Here is a 14,552-nt window from a genome sequence, read left to right on the forward strand (position 1 = left end):
TCTTGTGATAATCTGAAGAAGCAGTGTATGTCGGAGGTAACAATCGAGCAATATAACATGAACCTGAGAAGTCAGCAGGCAGCCATGTATACGCTCTGTCTTGACAGATGAAGTAAGTACCCCTAGCAGTAAGGAAGGCAGGGGAGGAGTTAGACGGAAATACGTAAGTCTCAACGCACTCACTCCTCCCTAGCTGAGCTCTCAGATTTCTCCCATTTCCTTGCAAACAGACCTGACCTCGGTGAGGCACGACCCAGACTGAAGTGGAGCTTTTACGCTTGCTTTCTCCCAAACTAAGGCGATACTCGGTAGAGTTCCAACTCAAATACACCCGTAATTCATCTCTAGGGTAAGATGGAGTATTATTGACGTCTTTAATCATGTCAATTATTCCCTGGACTAAAGCTTTGTTGGCTGAGTTGTATTTAGTGGACCGTGGTGGACGCGGAGGATAGGTCTCAAGGGCATAGGAAAAAATGGTCTGAAAGGCCTGAAATGATCCATTATAGCTAAAAGGCAAGACTAGATAGGGAATGCCTTTATCCATAGTGTGAGGTATCAAGCCACACACCCAGCAGTCTGTAGTATTAACTACCAGTTGGTGTTGATGCAAGAGCTGTACAAATGTATTGTTAATAAATTCAGAGCGTCGAGCTTGTTCGTGTTCAGGAAACGAGTGAAAAGAATGCATAGAAGAAACCGTAGAAGTAGTAGGATCAAGGGGAGGTACTGTAGTTACCGGCATAAAAATCAAATGCACACCAAAGATGATTCCACCCACCAACGTTATCAAAACAATTAAAAATGTAACTGCACATTGCATTAGAAAGCATTTGCTGTGAAGTATTCGGTACAGTCTATTTCTGCGAACATAAATTACATTCTTTCGTTGCAGCTCAGGAAGCTCCATCTTCTACAATCCGCTCGTGACCACTGATGATGTGTACGTAGATGAAAATGCCTCTATCAGCCCTGGGAGTTCCCAGAACTAACAGAAAGATCGACCTTATGTCTGACCCCCGCAGATTCAACTAGGCACACAGCCACGACCCTACGGCTACCCAGACGGCAAGGCAAAATTTAAAACAACAAAATAATAGCAAACTTCCTGGCTGGAGGCAATGTATAGAAAATTCAAATCTGAAAATAGGCAGTTTCCTGCTTTATTTGCCCATATTGCGAGGTCGCAAGTTGTATCTCAGTTTTGCAGGAGCTGTCTGATCTGGAAACAATATATTTTCAGCCGACGCTGCAATGTTCGCGTTTGCAGATGACAAATGTTCTTTTGGTGCAGATGGCAAATGTTCAGGGTTCAAAAGAGCAGTTTCAGGAGGAGAGTTTGATGTATCAGTGATCAGTTCTGCATCACTGAAAAGGATGAACCTGGGTATTTGTTCTGCTTCAGAGGCACTGATTCCTTTCTTTACCCAGTTGTTGTAAGGGAGTGGCAGAGGCACACGTTTGACATGTGTCGTGTGGATCCAATTCTTCCGTCCGGCCACTCGAATAGCAGTTCTCGTCGCCAATAGGACTTGGAAAGGGCCAACGAATCTGGGCTGAAGATTTTTCGTTCTTGCAAAATTTCTAATGACTACTTGATCCCCAGGTTTCAGCTGATGACCTGGACTCTCCGGTGGCTTTGGCAATGCATCGAAAACCTGTTGGTGAATAAGGCTCAATTTAGCAGTCAAGTCGAAAAGATAATCAATTAACATTGGGTATTCCAGCTGCTTAAATTCTTTCGGTCTAGGTACCCCCCAAACATTTGCAGGACGACCAAAAATTATTTCATATGGACTAAGCCCTACTCTAGAATGTACAGTTGCTCTTGTTGATAACAAAGCCAAAGGCAGTGCATCTGGCCAGGGCAAACCCGTGGATGCTTGTATCTTAGCAAGTTTCAGTTTCAGGGTACCATTGTAACCCTCAACCAAACCCGCGGACTGGGGATGATTCGCACTGTGAAACTTTTGTCTAATCCCTAGACCGGCACACACACTCTGCATAACTTTCCCTACGAACTCACTTCCGTTATCTGACCATACAATCCGTGGCATTCCGAATCTGGGGAAGTATTCTTTAAGAAGGATCTTGGCAGTGGACAAAGCAGTATTGTCCTTCAGTGGGTATGCTTCGATCCATCTGGAGAACGCACAAACTACCACTAGGACGTACTTTAGATTATTACAACGATCCATGTGAATGAAGTCTAGCTGGATCACTTCAAAGGGGCAGGAAGGAGGAGCGAAGTGACCTGCAGGTGTGGGGATTCCCTTGCCAGGATTATGCATCAAGCATACCATACAATTTCTCACCACTCTCTCTGCACACTTACTAATCCCATCATTCTTCCAAACTGGAGCCAACATCTTACAAATCCCTTTAGAACTGATGTGCGCTGCTCCATGTGCCATCGTTACTACTGCAAGCACATACGCATCAGGCAACATCCAACGCTGTTGTTCCGACAAGTCAATCCAACACCCACTCGAGTCCAATTTACCCGTGCTCTCTTTCCATGCACGCTTTTCCTCCTCAGTCGCCTCTTTCTGAATTTCTTTCACGCTTTCCACTGTGTCCTCACACATTCCAGACTCAGAAATCCATCTTGCAGACGTTGCAACATACATTCTACTCATCATATTTCTAGCTGTCTGTTTTGCAGTCTCATCAGCAAAAGCATTCCCACGACCAACATCATCCGTGATTGCTTTATGAGCACTGCATTTCACAATCGCAACTTCAGTCGGCAAGGTTAGAGATTCCAACAAGTCATTAACTAGCTGGCCATGTTGAATCTTAGTCCCATGGGACGTAATGAAACCTCTCTCTTTCCACAAACGGCCAAAACTATGGGCCACGCCGAACGCGTACTGACTATCTGTGAACACATTCACTCTCTTTCCCTTAGCTAAAACGCACGCTCTTGTCAGCGCGATCAATTCTGCAGCCTGGGCAGAATTCTGACTCACTCTCGCAGTCTCCACAATCGTACTCAAAGTCGTTACTGCATAGGCAGCAGTTACATCACCATTCTCCAATTTGAAGCAAGACCCGTCAACATACAACATGCCATCTGGATCTGATAATGGAGTATCTTTTAAATCAATTCGTCCTTTTGTTTCTTCCTCAGTTCTGAAACAACAGTCGTGTGGTTCGGAATCACTCGACTCTTGGCTAGTCGGCAACAATGTTGCTGGATTCAATACATTGCATCTTTTGATCTGAATATGACTTGCTAGCAATGTCAGTTCGTAACCTGATAATCTAGCACTGGTAAGGTGCTGCGTCTTGGTTCGGTTCATGAGTGTATCCACAGCATGAGGAACCATAACTACTAGCATGTTGTTCATTACCAAACCAGCAGATTGTCGAATGGAGGCTGCAGCTGCGGCTGTAGCTCTCAAGCAACTAGGCAACGCTCTAGCTACTGGATCTAATGTTGATGAAAAATACGCACAAGGGCGTTGTTTATCACCAAATTTCTGTGTCAAAACACTCAACGCACAACCTTCTCTCTCATGGACATAGAGCGTGAATGGTTTACTGTAATCGGGTGTACCCAATACAGGAGCTGAACACAGTGCATTTCGTAACTCAGAAAAACTCTCCTGACATTCGGCAGACCATGGCACTGGACTCGGAACATTTTTCCCAGTCAAAGCTACCAACGGTTTTGCCAAAAGAGAAAAATTTGGGATCCATTGCCTACAATATGAGGTAATACCTAAAAAGGCACGTACTTCTCTCTGCGTGCTAGGAACATTCATCTGTGTAATTGCTTTTATTCTCTCTGGGGTCAACTTCCTTCCCTCCTTTGACAAGAGATGACCTAGGTAGGTCACTTCTTGGCAACAGTATTGCATTTTTGAAGGTGACACCATGTGATTCAAATTTGACAAATGATGCAATAAAGAAATTGTAGCTGTTTTGCAAGTTTCCTTGTCATCGGCAGCCACTAGAAGATCATCGACATATTGTATTAAAGCAGAACCAGGAGGAAGTACAAATGAGTCTAACTGGCTTTTTAATGCTTGACTGTAAATGGATGGGCTTTCACAATAACCTTGTGGAGCGCGTTTAAACCTGAAGCTTCGTCCTCCTAGAGAGAAACCGAAGATATCTCTGCTTTCCTCGGCTATCGGAATGCTGAAAAAGGCATTTTTCAAGTCGATAACTGAAAACCATGCCGCTGTAGCAGGAATTAACGTTAACAATGCAGTAATGTCTGGAACCACAGGAAACTGTGGAATCACAATTTTATTAACCTCTCTAAGATCAATTACAAATCTATATACTGGAGGTTTTGTTGGGTCAGTTCGTTTCAGAATGGGCAGTACAGGACTATTACAGACATTACCTCTAGTTTCTTCTATAACGCCTTTCTTGATCAGATCTTGTACTATCAGTAGGAGCGCACGCTCACCTTCAGTAGAAATTCTGTATTGTGGAATTCGTGGAAATTTTACATTCGCTTTCAAAGTTACTACATATGGTGGAATTTCTAAAAGACCTACATCATTAGGACCAGTCGCCCAAAGAGTATTAGGGAGTGAACGCAGCTCTGGTGGGAGTGCATCCATCGACAAGTACATTGGAGAGATGATTCTTTTACCCAACGTAAGCTGTACTCCTTCTGGAGAACAGTACAATGTCGCATATAGGCGTTTTAATAAGTCTAAACCAAGCAGATTTTCATTACAACCTGTCGTCAAAATCAGGGGTGCTTTCAATTGTCGGGGTCCAACAGAAATAGACAAAGGACCAGAAACAGGGTTGTGAACAGGGGCGCCTGAAAAACCTACTGAAACGTTTGTTGAGCCAGACAAAGGTGCGCCAGGGAGTTTCGCATGTATGATAGAACTTTTTGCTGCACCAGTATCCAACAGAAATGGTTCGACTATACCTGATGTTGCTACTGCGACATAAGGCCCACTCTGATCTACTGGAACTGATACTACTCCCTCTCTTTGTCCATGGCTGTCCTAGTACTCCCTTGGCTGAACTTCCTCACTAGCTTCATAGTAATCTTCAACATGATATTGTTGAGACCTATTCTGTTGGGCAGATTGTCCATTTCGTTGGTCGAAATAATTAGAAGGGCGATCACTTGTCTGTGGAGGCATAGCACCTCTTCCTCGACCTCTAGAATTCTGCATATAACCACCACGACCTCTCTGAGCTGCCGCAGTATTATTTTGTGCCCGTACCGGACACTCAGTCTTATAATGGCCTTCCATTTTGCAATAAGCACACTGATTCCATTGGTACTGGGGCCTCTGAGAATTATACTCCGTTCTTTGATATGACCCTTGCTGTGTATTGGTCTGATTTGTGCGAGGCGGATATGCTTGCTGTAAAAGAACTTTAGTTTTTAACTCTTTCGTCTTTTTATCTGATTTTTCTTTCTCCTCTTTGTCCCTATTTTCATAGTACTGGGCAGTAGCAAGTATTTGCGCAGTCGTAGAGACAGCCCACGCACTTTCAGAATTTTTTAATTTACCACTAAGTTCTGGCAACAGATTGTGCACAAATTTATCAACAAATAATCTCTGGCCTCCTTCTGTGCTCATATCCTGACCACTATGATCCACAAAAGTCTCCTCGAATCTTGTGAAAAAGTCGGAGACGCTTTCGTCTTTCTTCTGTTTGCACGCGGACAATTTGTCCCAGTTAACGCGTAATGCTGGCATTAGGGTTTTCATTAAATCGATTATTCTACCAGGCAAATTAGCAATTAAGGGTTCAGGTTTAGAACCACCTATTTGTTGACCATCCGCTGCAATTATAGCTGCCCAATCACCACCTAGGGCAACTGGATGATTCTCTTTACGAATTTTAGCCCAAATTGGTTGCGGTACTACATTACCAAATAGCAGATCTATGTCAGCTAGATTTAATACACAAGCGTCAACTGTCTGAGCCAACTCTTTGTAGTACCCTGCAGGATTTTTACGCGGATCTGGCAAGGCCTGTTTCACTGCTAATACTTCAGCTCGCTTCCATGGAATATGTATCCATACTCTCTGGAATTGGGCCGGAGCGGCTGCAATACCAAGGTTTACATTAGCTTGCACAGCTTCACGCCAAATTGGTGGAACCTCTCTCATTGGATATTGACGATTTTGTTTCGTACTACGTTTCTCTGACTCCCTCGGAGAACGAAGGGATGGGTCATTCCTATAACTTAAAACCAGTTCCATCGCTTCTTTTATATTTTGTCCAACTATCATACCTGCAGCAAACTCTTTCTGAACATTAATTAATTCTTCTAGATTTGATTCAGGGTCATCCTCTTCCAATTCCTCACGTAGAAGGAAGCACATTTCATCAAACACATATCGTTGTGTCGGTTCGTTCCATTGCATAAATGTATCTAATACATCTTGTACATTATATCTTCCAACTTTCGAAATCCATCTAAGAGCAGTGGAATCTAATATCCCTCTTTCTTCAATACTGGGAAGCTGACTACGTCTCTGCACAGAGTCAGAGGTAGGAGTCTTAATCAGAGTTTTATAGAAGGGAGATAGAATGTTAGAGACAGAATCAGTGATTCTTCGACGAACAGAAAGTGGAGTCATAATATTAGCAGAAGCAGTAAATAGAGTAGCAGTTGGAACAGATAGATTAGGAACAGTAGGAGTAGCGGGCAAACAGCTTGTGAACTAGCAGGTGTGAGCGATACAGGTATAGGTAAAGAAGCCGGCAACCCTGAAAGAGGGGGTGCCGAAGGAACATTAATAGTGACCACAGGAGGTACAGGAACTTGATTCAGAGGAGCGGGAACACCAGGTTGTCCAGTAACCGGTAATTGAACATTCGGTATAGGTGGAGCCGTAGCACCCTGTGCATACGGTGGGGGTGATCGTAACAAGTAAGACAACAGGGGATCCTTTTCAGGGTCCTCTACTATCTTAGCTGTACTTGATGGCAAAGCAGGATAGCACTTGTCTATTGCTAAATTATGCTCTCTATTGGCCACCTCCATCGCTTTCTCAAACTCGTTGAGTTGTAGCTGTTTAGCAGACTGTTCTAAAGTCAGCTCTTGCTCTTTCTGTTCTTTCTTCAACTTTTTAATTTCTCTCTGTTTAGATTCTTTTCGCCAATAACGGAAAGAATCAAACATTGCCGGCCGGGCTTTCTTCTTGAATAATTTCGTTTCTAAATTATCAAGAACTTGAGGTTCGAAACTACCATGCAGTGGCCAACTAAGGACACCATCTTTCTCTGTGTAGTGGATCCATACCTCGTTATAAGAGATAGGGCCCACACCAAATTTGCAATACAGATCATAAAGGGGAGTTCCAATCGGAGGAACCGAACACGAGTCCTCCAACTGGGAATCCCTGTTGCAACTAAAACAAGACAACACACAATTTTTCCGACTTACCATTTTATAACCCGGAACACAAAACAGACGAAACACAAATTAAAAGAAAGGTGCGCACTTGAACCAAGAAATTAGGCCTACCAGAACAGACAAACGTATCGATACCCGAACTGAACTGAATGATTATCGTAACCAGAATAACCAGCGATAATCTTATGAAACCGAACCAAACCAAAAACTAAAAGGATTATCCAAACAGGAGCAACCCTTACGAAGTAACCAACTATCAACCACTTAATACTTAACTGAGGCACTGAAGACGTCACCAAGGAGAAACCCGTCACGTCTCGCCGTACTAAGGACTGCACCTCGGGTCCAAGACAGGGCGAAGGTCAAGGCAACGAACCACTGCAGCCGTCTGAACGGGAACCCTCGTGGAAGAGAACGTCGGGCCACTTTTGCGATATGCCGGGATCGATGAAGTGGGGCGCCTCCCTCTGAAATCTTCACACGAAGCTTCTCGAACTCTTCAGGCTTTTGGACCGGTACCGAATGACGTCGCCCAACGTTGGGCGCCAATTGGAGTTCTGGACTTTTTGGTTCCGTCCAGAGGTGTCAGGGATAACACCCGAAGACCCCGGAGTTCAACCTGCCTCGGTGCACAAACAAACAGAAACACGGGCTTCTCGATGGTGGCGTCAAAGACCAAAGGTTTATTACTGCAGGGACACAGAAGTCACAGAAACTACACATGGGCAGTATCTAGGAGCCTGTTCAATTTGTACAAAGAGGGTTGCTCCTTATATACTGAATATTGGGCTTCAGGCAAATTTCTTTACATGTTAGCACATTCCAAAACCTTTGTATCTTAAACAATAAATATTTGGCGTTGCACAGGAATCGTCAACAATATCTGATGTCAAAACATTACGAACGAGGGGTTCCCACTATTCCATCATAATCCCATGTCAACTTTCCATTCAAGACCCGGACCTCCTCATCGTAAATTTCGTTACCTCCCCCTAATAAAGGCCCAGAAGGAAAGGAGCAGAGCCAGGTGCAGAAGATAGAAAAGTAGGATAAGAGATGTTTGTGGGTCGTAAATGGGCACGGTTACCAGCTTCGGCCGCCTAATCATGATCAGACCAACGAACACGAGAACCAGTATAGCAGGACTGGCCTCAGGCTGGGGAGGCAGCTTTTGCCGAGTCATGCTGCCACAGCGTTGCTGGCCTAAGGTGCACGTGTCACTAGCAAGGTGAATTGCCGGCTAAAGCCTACGTGTCCTTAAATGAAAAGAGGTCATTGCGTGTCCATTGACTATGTGAGGGCAAGGAATACAAAATGGCTTCCTTGTTCTAAGATGGATGCCACGGGTAGAACAGAAATGTGTTTGTAACAGGAGTGCTCTTGCTCGTAGCATAGCGAAAACACCAGGATATACTAAATGGATCATTTGCGGTTCACTGATACCAAAATTATGCATTTGCGACAATGTTACAAACACGGGTTAAAATCGTCACGGAACCTCAAAGTGGGACTGAAATAACTGACTGACTGACTACATGCTTGCTGATTGTTGACAGACCTACTTCTGAAATTTACAGGAGAGGCTGCCCTGTGGGCCCTCACTTTCCGAAGAAGATGCGGACATAAAGTAGTTTTGGTAATGAATAATGAGAGGATGGCATGCAGTGGACAGCAATGGCTGTCTGTCTCTGTTGAAACCAATTCAATTTGCCATGTTTTCAATATACCAGTATTGCAGGTTTTTGGGGGTTTATTTGGGGGTGTTCTAGATTTGCGGTGCTGGGTCGGGGGTCTGGGAGCACTGCTGGCACAGTCTAATTTTGATTGCATTTGTTTTTCAGGAAATCCGTGGTAGAAAACGGGAGTTATGGCCTAGCTGCACAGCGCGCTTGGAGTAATTTTGGAATGAGGCCGAAAATATTTCTAAGTGTGAGCTTTTCCGGTTTTGCTTTTTGCCTGTTTGGGGGTCTTCTACTTGTTTCCGCCGGGGTTGACGGGTCTGGGGCCATTGCTGGGAAGGTCTAATACCGGATAAAAGTGTTTTGGATAAAATACATGGTTAAAAGGTTTTTCACTTTTTAGCGTTTTCTGTCACTTTAGTGTTTTCGGGGGCCTGCTTGGGGGGGTTCCTTGTGTTTGTGGGTGGGTTTTTGGGTTTTGGAGCAACGCTGGGTATGGATACTTTTAATATTGCAAGAGGTTTGAAGCAAATCCATGGTGGCAAAGGGGAGTTAGGGCCTAGCTGCAGAGCGCGCGCTGAGTGATTTTGGAAATTTTCCTGAAAATTTCTAAGTCCCCACTTTTGTATATTTGCTTTTTGCCTGTTTGGGGGGCTTCTACTTGTTTCCGCCTGGGTTGACGGGTCTGGGGCCATTGCTGGGAAGGTCTAATACCGGATAAAAGTGTTTTGTAGAAAATCGGAGTTAACATTTTTTTGCGTTTTTGCTCACTTGCTTGTCTTTGGGGTGCTGTTTGGGGGGGTTCCTGGTGTTTTGGGGTGGGTTTTGGGTTCTGGGAGCACTGCTGGCACAGTCTAATTTTGATTGCATTTGTTTTTCAGGAAATCCATGGTAGAAAACGGGAGTTATGGCCTAGCTGCACAGCGCGCTTGGAGTGATTTTGGAATGAGGCCGAAAATATTTCTGTGTGTGAGCTTTTCCGGTTTTGCTTTTTGCCTGTTTGGGGGTCTTCTACTTGTTTCCGCCGGGGTTGACGGGTCTGGGGCCATTGCTGGGAAGGTCTAATACCGGATAAAAGTGTTTTGGATAAAATACATGGTTAAGAAGTTTTTCACTTTTTAGCGTTTTCTGTCACTTTAGTGTTTTCGGGGGCCTGCTTGTGGGGGTTCCTGGTGTTAGTGGGTGGGTTTTGGGTCTTGGAGCAACGCTGGGTATGGATACTTTTGATTGCAAGAGGTTTGAAGCAAATCCATGGTGGCAAAGGGGAGTTAGGGCCTAGCTGCAGAGCGCGCGCGTAGTGATTTTGGAAATTTTCCTGACAATTTCTAAGTCCACACTTTTGTATATTTGCTTTTTGCCTGTTTGGGGGGCTTCTACTTGTTTCCGCCTGGGTTGACGGGTCTGGGGCCATTGCTGGGAAGGTCTAATACTGGATAAAAGTGTTTTGGATAAAATATATGGTTAAAAAGTTTTTCACTTTTTAGCGTTTTCGGTCACTTTCGTGTTTTTGGGGGCCTGCTTGGGGGGGTTCCTGGTGTTTGTGGGTGGGATTTTGGGTCTTGGAGCAATGCTGGGTATGGATACTTTTGATTGCAAGAGGTTTGAAGCAAATCCATGTTGGCAAAGGGGAGTTAGGGCCTAGCTGCAGAGCGCGCGCTGAGTAATTTTGGAAATTTTCCTGAAAATTTCTAAGTCCACACTTTTGTATATTTGCTTTTTGCCTGTTTGGGGGGCTTTTACTTGTTTCCACCTGGGTTGACGGGTCTGGGGCCATTGCTGGGAAGGTCTAATACCGAATAAAAGTGTTTTGGATAAAATACATGGTTAAAAAGTTTTTCACTTTTTAGCGTTTTCTGTCACTTTAGTGTTTTCAGGGGCCTGCCTGGGGGGAGTTCCTGGTGTTTGTGGGTGGGTTTTTGGGCAACGCTGGGTATGGATACTCGATTGCAAGAGGTTTGAAGCAAATCCATGGTGGCAAAGGGGAGTTAGGGCCTAGCTGCAGAGCACGCACTGAGTGATTTTGGAAATTTTCCTGAAAATTTCCAAGTTCCCACTTTTGTATATTTGCTTTTTGCCTGTTTGGGGGGCTTCTACTTGTTTCCGCCTGGGTTGATGGGTCTGGGGCCATTGCTGGGAAGGTCTAATACCGGATAAAAGTGTTTTGTAGAAAATCAGAGTTAACATTTTTTTGCGTTTTTGCTCACTTGCTTGTCTTTGGGGTGCTGTTTGGGGGGGTTCCTGGTGTTTTGGGGTGGGTTTTGGGGTCTGGGAGCACTGCTGGCACAGTCTAATTTTGATTGCATTTGTTTTTCAGGAAATCCATGGTTGAAAACGGGAGTAATGGCCTAGCTGCACAGCGCGCTTGGAGTGATTTTGGAATGAGACCGAAAATATTTCTAAGTGTGAGCTTTTCCGGTTTTGCTTTTTGCCTGTTTGGGGGTCTGCTACTTGTTTCTGCCAGGGTTGCAGGGTCTGGGGCCATTTCTGGGAATGTCTAATACCGGATAAAAGTGGTTTGGAGAAAATCCATGCTGAAAAGCGTTTTGGCACTTTTTTTTAACTTAGGGCTCGTTAGGGTTAGCACTGTCAGTAGTATTGCATGTGTTTGAGAGTGTTCTAGATTTTTGCAACTGGGTTCTGGGGTCTTAGAGCACTCGTGGGAATGTGTAATTTTGGTTGCAAGTGGTTTGAAGAAAATCCATGGTGGGAAAGGGGGAATTTGGCCTAGTTAAAGAAAGCGTTTGCCACTATTCTTAACTTAGGGCTCGTTAGGGTTAGCAGTATTGTATTGCATGTGTTTGGGCAGGGTTCTAGATTTTTACGACTGGGTGGGTTCTTGGAACACTTTTTGGAATGTCTAATTTTGATTGCACATGGTTTGAAGATAATCCATGGTGGGAAAGGGGGATTTTGGGCATACTTTCTGAGTGCGTTTTGGCACGATTTGAAATTAGGCCTCTGCGAGGTAGCAGCAGTATTCTGCAAGTTTTTGGGAGGGTAATGTGGGGTGTTCTAGATTTTGGGGATTGTCATCTCTGAAAGTGACAGTTTAATTTTTGCACTACACAGCGTGCCTTATATATGTTTTTTTCTCCGAGGTGTCTTTAACACTTACTGTTGTGTTTTTCCATCATCAATTACAGGCAGGCTTTTACCCTGTGCCATTGATGTACTACTCAGGCTTACAGTTAGCGATCCGCAAATCCGCATCAGGCAGGCAGTTGAGAGTCAGTGTGTCTGGTCACCAAGATTGATCGACGGAGCATCCGATGGAATGAAGGAGTACCGCGAATAAGAGGAATGGCTGGATGCATTAACTTCACAAATTCAACGGGACAACTACAAAAAACAGTAACAGTATCCAAAATTCTCCTTATCTTTTAAATGATATTCTTGTGAAGTTGAACTTACTTCTACGAGTGTGACTCTGTGCGTTTGTTTGATCTCTTCTTCAAATTCATACCTCCAGCTATTTGATACGTCTTTGCTATGTTTAACACTAATTTAATGTTCTAAGTGTTTATTGTCTGAGGGCAGAGAGGCAAGTGAAATTGCGTAATGACTGCAGCCCAGCACTGCCAACTTGTTCCTTCGTAGTTACTAGTAAGTTGCAGTAAGTAGTAGTATTACTTTTCAGTAAGCTAACCATCCATTTACTAAACAACTTCTGGCATGCAGTAGTGCACTTCCTTTATGTCATTTTAAAGGTTTATCAATATCTTCAAATCCAAAGATTTGTTTCTCTTCATTTGTGGTTTGACTGTCCATGCTGTGTTTATTTTCCTCTCTACCAAACTTTCCCAAAAACCCCCATTCCCATCCAATTTTCAAACCCTAACCCTCTTCCCCCGGGCTGTGTGGTGTTTCATTGATGTGTGACTGACAACAACAATAAATTCCACACACTTGCTTGGGAGGATAAGGTCAAAGCAACCAGAAGTTCATGTGCGCCATCGTGGATTGATAATAAGAACATCCTCTTCCTACACGACGTGAACAATCTAATGCTTACGTTACGTTGGCACTGCTTAGGCTACAATTTAGGGCACTGTTCTGTACCGTACTATCTATTGAAGTGTTTCTAATGCTACGCTCAGGCCACTCAATGTTTAATTTCCTCTTTTTGTCATATGGTGATACTGCAAGTGTGTACCACTACTGCTACCAGCACAACAATGATATTGCATCTGTCGAGAATTCAAGTCAACAACCAACCTTAATCACCATTTGAAATGCAGCCAGCCCTGGGGCTACCCCGATTCTCAAACACTAATCACAGGTAAGATAAGGATTTTGGAGAGGTAGAATAATGGGCTAGGACTGGGAGGAGAGCAGAGATTGCCAGTACTACTAGTAAAGTACTAGTAGGGCTACTGAATTCACTAACTCGGTTACTGGCACTTTGGTACATTTCAGGACTAGATGTTTCATTCAGGCTGGTAAGTTGGAAGAAACCAAACATCCAGTAACCACCGCCCACCCCCACACAAAATAATATGAACGCGTATACTATGTTTTGGTATGAAAAATAATTATTAAAAAATATATTGAGGTAGTCAAAAAATGAAATAAATTAACCCAACTCACCCCCCTACCTAACCTCAACCAATGTCCAAAAGTCCAAAAGTCCCCTTTCCCAAACACCCAATTCCCACCCCCCCAACAGTCTTTAAAAAAGGGGCAAGGGACAGTCACTACCTCAGGTGGCGTCGTTTTGCAAGCTGTTGCTTCATGTCCCGCTGCTCTTTGCGGAGGTCCCGGAGCTGGCGCTGATGTTTCTCGGCCAACCGCTCCAGGTAGTCCACTCTTTTGCGTAGTCGGCGCACACGAACGATCCAGGATCTGGGGAGGGCCGCTGATGTTGTTGCTGCTGTGCGGCGGCGGCGGGAGGCTGTCGGGCCACGGCTCCGTTTGGCTGGAGGCTTCTGGCTGGTGGACCCGGGGGCAGTGGAGGAGGATGTAGATGTTGATGTTGTCTCCTCCTGCTCCCGAACCCACAACCGCCGATACTCAACACAACTAGCCTCTAGCTTACGGGCCCTGGCCCGGACAGCCATCTCCTTACGGGTGAGCTTTTTGGGAGTAGCATCTATGAAGAAAGAAAGAAAAATACTGTAGCCAATAGTCCTTAACATAAAGTCAAAATAATTCAACGGAAGGTTGACACTCATTAACACCAGCAAGTAGCAAACACAGTATAACATTTTGTCCTGTATCTTTCTGCTGTCTTTGTAAGCCTGTGACACTGTCAGTTTCAGGAATTCCACTAGCAGCACTATAGGTGGACTCACTACTAGTACATACATAGTCAGATAGTACTAAAAACTCCTTTTTTACTTTTTTTCTCTTCTTTTGCAAAAGAAATTACTGGTACGTGAACTTGTGGAAGCCGCCATAATGGCAGCTCACTCAGCTTTAACCCAAGAAATACAGACACAGGCCATGATGATGCGGACTCGCAGTACTTTAAGCAGTACATGCAGGTGGGAATAGGAATGTCTTACTTTTCT

At 44.3% G+C, this 14,552-nt stretch overlaps 1 protein-coding gene across 7 annotated transcripts in view; it reads left to right on the top strand.

Moving 5' to 3' along the window:
* Positions 1–14,552, top strand: part of LOC144822619 (uncharacterized) — a 502,963-nt gene that overhangs the window by 197,907 nt on the left and 290,504 nt on the right. The window lies entirely within an intron of this gene.

Source organism: Lissotriton helveticus, chromosome 3_1 (assembly GCF_964261635.1).
Source record: "Lissotriton helveticus chromosome 3_1, aLisHel1.1, whole genome shotgun sequence".
Classification (NCBI taxonomy): Eukaryota; Metazoa; Chordata; class Amphibia; order Caudata; family Salamandridae; genus Lissotriton; species Lissotriton helveticus.